This window comes from Diabrotica undecimpunctata, chromosome 1 (assembly GCF_040954645.1).
Source record: "Diabrotica undecimpunctata isolate CICGRU chromosome 1, icDiaUnde3, whole genome shotgun sequence".
NCBI lineage: Eukaryota > Metazoa > Arthropoda > Insecta > Coleoptera > Chrysomelidae > Diabrotica > Diabrotica undecimpunctata.
Genome location: NC_092803.1, coordinates 159,498,683 through 159,506,524, shown reverse-complemented (window position 1 = coordinate 159,506,524; position 7,842 = coordinate 159,498,683).

Sequence of the window (7,842 nt, the reverse complement as noted above, 5' to 3'; positions counted from 1 at the left end):
AATGACTTACACCACTTTTCCTTTAAGAGTTTAAAGAGAATGTACAGAAAGCAAAACATGTTTATTGTTTTTACATTAGAAAATCAAAAATAAATTTACTAGTTTATTAGTCATTATTTTCTTCTACCTTGACTAGTCCTTAGTCATTGACTTTATCAGATGATATAAGATTTCTAAAATAAGAATGGTGGACTGGAGGAATGTATGGTAGTAAATCACACATATCCCGTTATTTTGGATGAAATATTGGTTAGACACTGTCTTACCAGTTCTTGACTGATCCTTAGGACGTTTTACTTTCTCACTCAAGCATTAGGTTTCTAATGCTTGATTTAATCACAAATAAAAGCATTATGTGCCGTAAATGATTTTAATTTCTAGAATGGTTCAAATGTGTTTTTTTCTATCTTCGAATTATGATATCTTTTCAGAACATTTTTTATTGCAAAAACAATGTTCTTGCAATAACAAGTTGTTGTTTGAAAAACTGACACTACTTTTCCTTTTGTTGTCTTATACTCACAACCTGAGTTGTGATGCCACTTTCTTTATTTTCATTCCTCTGTCAATTTTGTGCTCTCTTGGGTTGTTTTACTTCTACTTCTTCTCTATTACTTTTCCTTGCATGGTCTTGGGGAGAGACTAGTTTAACTTGCCAGTACTTTCTTGTTAAGAATAAGAAGATACCCACTCATCTCCTGAGTAAGCGAAAATACTAGGCTCTTCACTGACATTACTTAAACTGTCGTCATCTATTGTATTAAAAAATCACAATCGCAAAATACCAAATAACTGCCTTAGGAATAAAGGAATAGTGGTGTAAGTCTGACTTCCTACTCCCTACTTCTTCTTCTTCTTCTGGTTCCTATCCGTTTCGGATGTTGGAAATCATATTGGCAATCATGACCTTGCTCGCTGCGGCTCGAAACAGCTCCGTTGAGGTTTTCTTAAACCATGTTCTCAAATTCCGCAGCCATGATATTCTCCTTCTACCGGGTCCCCGCTTACCTTTGACTTTACCTTGCAATATAGACTGCAGCAGGGAGTAACGGTGCTGATTTCTCATAACGTGTCCCAGATATTGCAATTTTATGCGTTTGATCGTAAACACAATCTCTGGTTCCTTCTTCATTTTTTCTAGAACTTCGTTGTTCGTGATCCTTGCTGTCCATGATATTCTCAGCATTCTTCTATAAAGCCACATCTCAAATGCTTCAAGTTTTTTAATAGTGGTGTCTGTAAGCGTCCATGCCTCCGCCCCGTACAACAACACAGCGATTTTGTTTGACTATTAAGTTTGTGCTATGATCTGTAAGCAAATAGAAGAGTATGACCTACACCACTGTTCCTTCTGACATATTTGAATATAGAGATTTTGAATACGCACTTATCTCAATTGTATAAAAAAATGACTTACACCACTTCTTTTCACCGCCTCACTTTATGATTTGAATTCCAAAAGAGAATTATTTTTTTTTGTAAAGTAATCTCTTAATTTACGACCAAATTAAAAAATCCAAATGATGGAAATCAGGACTTCTTAGTGACCAAGTAAACTCATTACCACCACCAATCTTTAAAGCGAAAACTGTTGATTTAAGTCTTCACGAACTTCTAAAGAAAAATATGGTCTTACCCAGTCGTGCACAAACCACATGTTTTATCTTAAGGTGAGAGGTGTATCCTCTAGTAATTCGTCTAAATATTCTTAAAGAAAATCTTAATATAGAGGTCTATTTAAACTGGTTGACAGTTTAAAAGGACCTTTTGAGTAGTCAAATATTATATCACACCAAATATTAACATTAAAGTGGTGCTGAAAATGGGTTTCCTTCTTAACATGACAATTTTCAGAATCCCTCATATTATTTTTTAACTAAATATTTCTCACCTGGTATAAAGTGATCATTAAAAAGAATTGTGTCCAGGTTTAATGTTTTGTTTATCTTAAAAATTCAGCAAATTGTAGATGCGCAGAAAATCTTGAGATATTAAATCCTGAACAGGAGTTAAATGATATGGATGGAATAATTGTGAATATATTCGAGCCGCAGTGGTTTCACTGTAATTTGATTGAGCAAAAACTCAAATCATATCGCACATCTCATTGTTGAAAAATCGTTTGATAAACACCTATTTTCCTTATTTATTACTTAATTGTACTAATTTAACACTTAACCTTATTATTATCAAATAATATTATCGGCAAATATGGCAAATATGGCAAATTTCGTGGAAAAAGAATTAGGCATTAAAGTAGAAATAGAAGATGCTTATAAAATAGGCGACAAAACATGTCTTGTAAAACTAAAAAACAGAAATGAAAAAATTAAAATCATGAAGAACAAAAACAAACTAAGGGCATCAAAGCCAGAAATATACATCAATAACGATCTAACGCAAGAAGAGATGAAGATCCAACAAGAAATACGGAAAATTGCAAAATTTCAACAAGAAAAAGGTATGAACACCAGAGTAGGTTATCAAAAATTAAATATTGACGGGGCTATATGGAAATGGAACAAAGAGAAGAATGAACTGGAAAAGGCAAACCAAGACACGCCAAAAAACCGATAAAACAACAAATATCGTACACACAACAAAAAACGGAAACGAAAATGACAAAGGAAAAGGACATGAATAGATTAGATAAGATAAAACAGACGAGCAGGAAAAAATATAATAGAAAAATGAAAAAACGCGATGAACTAAAAATAAGTACGTGGAACATCAGAACAATGCTTGAACCAGGAAAAATGCAGGAGATTGTCTCAGAACTAGAAAGATACCAAATTGATATTGCAGTGATTCAAGAAATTAGATGGGCAGGTCAAGGAGAAATAAATAAAAAAAACTACACACTACAGTATTCGGGACATGGAAAACAAGGTCAATATGGAGTTGCTTTCATAATTATGGGAAAAATAAAAAATAACATTATGCAATTTAAACCAATAAATGAACGTATGGCTTACCTGAGAATTAACGCCAAACCATTTAATATATCAATCATAAACGTATATGCTCCAACTGAAAGTGCTGCTGCGGAGGAAAAAGACAAAATGTATGAGGAACTTGAACGAGAAATGGAGAATTTACCTAGAGAAGACACAATACTGGTAATGGGAGATTTTAACGCCCAAGTAGGTAAGGAAGACTACATTAACCAAGTAGCAGGTAAACACACATTACACGAAAAAACAAATGACAATGGTCAAAGATTATGTAACCTAGCAGCTAGTACCAATATGATTATCATTAGTACAAATTTCGAACATCCTAAATACCATAAAGTAACATGGATTTCCCCAGACCAAAAAACATGGTCCCAAATAGACCATATTCTGATTACAAGAAGGAAACAAACATCGGTTACGGACGTGAGAACTTACAGAGGTGCGCATGCAGACACAGATCATTTTATGGTGACTGCAAAGGTAAAACAAAAAGTCAAAAGAACTCTAAAAAACACGACAATGAAAGACAAATGGTACGTAGAAAAACTGAATGCTCCAGACATAAGGATTAAGTATGCTGATGACATGAACAAAAAACTAAAGGAACAGTGTAAATATACAAAGGATATAGAAACAGAATGGAGAAATTTAAAAAAATGTATAAATGAAACAGCGGATGTACACATAGGAATAAAAAGAAACAAAAAAAAACAAGAATGGTATAATGAAGAATGCCATAACATGCTAAAAAAGAAGATAGAAATTAGACAAATGTGGATAAGAACAAATAGACAGGATTATAGGGAAGAATACAATAGAATAAGGAATGAATGTAAGAAAAAAATAAGGAAAATTAAACGTGCCTGGTTAGATGATAAGATAAAAGAAATAGAAAAAGAAAGTAAGAACAGAAACACAAAAGCATTTTATAAGAAAATTAGCGAGCAAAACAAAACTTTTAAAGGAAAGATAAAAGGCATAAAAGATAAAAATGGAAAAGTATCAGAAAATGATGAAGAGTATAAAGAAATTTGGACTCATTATTTTAAAGAATTATTAACAGAGCAAGAAGATCAAGACCTAAATGAAAACGTAGAAGAAGAGACAATGATGTTAGGAAACCAGCTAGAAAGACCAACAAAAGAGGAAGTTGAGGAAATTATAAATAGCAGCCGTAATGGTAAATCTTCAGGATCAGACGGGATCAATATGGAACTTATAAAATATGGTGGTGAAGAATTAAAAGAAAAACTGTACAATTTAATAAAAGACATATGGGACGAAGAAAAAATGCCGGAAGAATGGAACAAAGGACAAATTATCACGATTCATAAAAAAGGAGACCAACAAATGTGTAATAACTACAGAGGACTGACGCTATTAAACACAGCATATAAAATTATGTCGACCTTAATACATCGAAGACTGACCAACGCTATGACGAATATCATAGGACACTATAAATGCGGATTTATTAAGGGAAAGTCTACAACAGATGCCATACATACAGTTAAACAAATTATGGAAAAAGCTCATGGATATAAAATAGAAATTGAACTGCTTTTTATAGATTTTCAGCAAGCATTTGATACAATAAAAAGATCAAAATTAATGGTAGCTCTGAAAGAAATGGGAATACAAAACAAATTAAGACGATTAATAAAAATGACAATGAGTAGAACTGTAGTGAGTATAAAAACTCAAGTAGGAGACACAGAAGAATTTGTCATAAATAAAGGGGTTAGACAAGGAGATTCGTTATCAGCAACCCTGTTTAATCTTGCCCTGGAATACATCGTCAGGAAAATAAACAAAGGTACCCTTAGAACTAGAGAAGGACAAATAATAGCATACGCTGACGATATTGTGCTAATAACAAAAAATAGAAAAACAATGGAAAAAATGTTAAATGAAATGGTAACAGAAGGAAAAGTAATGGGATTAAAAATAAACCAAGAAAAAACAAAAATAATGAGATTTGATAAAAACTTCGAAAACAAAAAGGTTAGACTAGGCGAATACATTTTTGAAGAAGTCGAAAAATTTAAGTACTTGGGAATATTAATAACAAACAATGGAGAAAGAGAAACAGAAATCAAAGAAAGGATTATTACAGCAAATAAGACCTTCCATGCAAATAAGAAATTACTAAAAAATAAACTATTGAGTAAGAAATCGAAAATGAAGGTATACAAAACAATAATTCGACCGACGATGATGTATGCAGCCGAAACCCTCAGCATGACAAAAAAACAAGAGGAAAACCTTAGAATACAAGAAAGAAAAATACTAAGAGCAATACTGGGACCAATAAAAATAAATGAAAATGAATTTAGACAAAGAACGAACCTTGAGCTACTGGAAGAAATTAAGGAAGATATAGTGTGTAAAATAAAACAACAAAGAGCAAAATGGCTAGGACACGTATGGAGATCAGGATCAACTACGACGATATTCTCAATATTGGAATGGACACCAGCTGGCAAAAGAAGACGTGGAAGACCAAGATCTACATGGTTACAAGAAGTTGTAAATGATCTCAACAAGGCGGGCATACGACAGTGGAAAGGAAAAACCAGAGATAGGACACAATGGAGAAAAATAACTGAGAAAATTAAATAAGGAACATGAGGACTGATCTACCTCAAAACATAGATCTAGAGAGCGTAAGCGGCGTAACCCCTAAAGGGGTGTTTAGCCACATATATATATAATATTATCGGCAAGTTTTATTGCTAAATAAACTGTCTACATTCAAAAATGCATTGACCATGACACCAGTGTACTTGGAAAAGAAAAAAACAAAAAATTGAATTACGGCTAAATTCGCGAATCTAAGGTTTATTTAATATTAAGACATTTTTGCCAAACCGTATCATAAAGTGTATTGAAGTAAATGGGCATTTTGAATATTTACCTTAAATTTACTTTAATATTTTTTATCATTTTACCCATAGTTTGTCCTCGACGCATCAAGGAATTTGGATATCGGTTAAAATACTTGGGAATTCCAAGGTTGGCCAAATCCAAATTTCTAATTGATTCGATGCAGGGAAATTCCACTTTCGCTACGTAAAACAAAGGATTTGTTTTACATAAAAGCAGGTAGATGTTCTCTCATCGGTCAGTCGAGCTTGCCTCTTCTACTGTAGACCTAGTCGGTACTATTATTGTTCCTACTAAGTTATTGTTTTATTTCTGATTTTTTTATATACCATTTTATTTTAGCATTATTGTATATTCAGACCTTTTCAGGTTAGAATAATACATTGATCCATATTTGTTCATATACTGATTGTTTGATATTTTAATTGGTTATTTTGATTGTTTATTTTTCTTGTATTTTGTGTCTAAGTTGTTCTTCCGTAAGTTAAGAACACTTAGAAATATTTATCTTGCTTTTTCTATTTTATATGTTGATTTGTACTTTGTCTAAGTAGTTCTTTCCGGTAAGTCAAAGAACTCTTAGAAATATTTCTCTGAATATTTGACTTGTTATTTTAATTGTGCGTCTAAGCCGTTCTTTTCCGGTAAGTCAAAAGAACACTTAGAAATATTTTCATAATCATTGTTGCATTATTATTTCCGATATTTTATCTAAGATATTTTCTTCCTTAAGTTAAGAAAATACTTAATACATTTGTCTCTTTCATTTTCTATTTTATGCTAAGTTGTTTCTTCCGTAAGTCAAGAAACACTTATAAGTATTTGTATTCTTATTTTTCCATATTTGATTCTCTTGTTTGTTTTCACTCTAAGTTGTTTCTTCCGTAAGTCAAGAAACACTTAAAAATATTTCCATAACTTGTTTCATATTTACATATTTTTATCTGTATTTCTGTCCTAAGTTGTTCCTTCCGTAAGACAAGAAACACTTAGGAATATTTCTGCACTTTTCTATTCTTTTATCTTGTGTATTTTACTTTTCATTCTAAGTTGTTTCTTCCGTAAGTCAAGAAACACTTAGAAACATTTTCTTTGCATTGTACTTTTATACCATTTTATTTTTCTTGTTTACTAAGTTATTCCTTCCGTAAGTCAAGGAATACTTAGACTATTTTACCTGTTCTGTTTTCTATTTTTGATCTGTTATTTTGTAACTGCTCCTTGGAACTGTTACCTATAACAGATACTTGTCACAGTAACCGTTATTTTATACCAGTAGAAGTATTAAACCATTTTATCAGTGACAAGCAAAGATGGTCAACACCCGGTCTAATTCCGAGGACAGGAAGAAGTCCGCAGAGCCGGCGATGGGTCCTACAGGCCCAAATGCCCCTTCTCGGCAACAAGTTCACCCGAAGAAAATTTGCTTTGATTTACTAAACACAACCAAGTGTAACTAGCGTCCTTTATTTACAATGCTAAATTAGAGTCTAAATTAAAAACCCTCATGCCAAAAAACGTAAAATTGTCAATTTTTAAATAGAAATTGTGAACACATAAAATTATTGAGAAAATTAAAATCCATATTTAAACTTTACTGGCTATCTCGGAAACTCGCCATATTTATATATGGCATGATGGGCAATATCACCATATTGTGAAGTCTCGAATATACAACTCACAGTTTTGACATTCTTAATGAATCACCATGTATAGATATCAGATAAATATAAGCTTATCAGATAAATATAAGTATGATTATGTACATTTTTTGAAAAAATAAATATAGTTATGTGTTTGGAAATGACTCAACCACAACCTGAACATACAAGTGATACAAATATTACTTTTATAACATTTTAAGATAAGAAGTGGTATGCAGTATTTTGCAAAATCATTGCAATATCAATGAAAAGTTACAGAAGAAATAAATATTAAAACAATAATATTTAATCAATGATTTGGATAATCTTTAGATGGAACTTAAAAATATTAACGG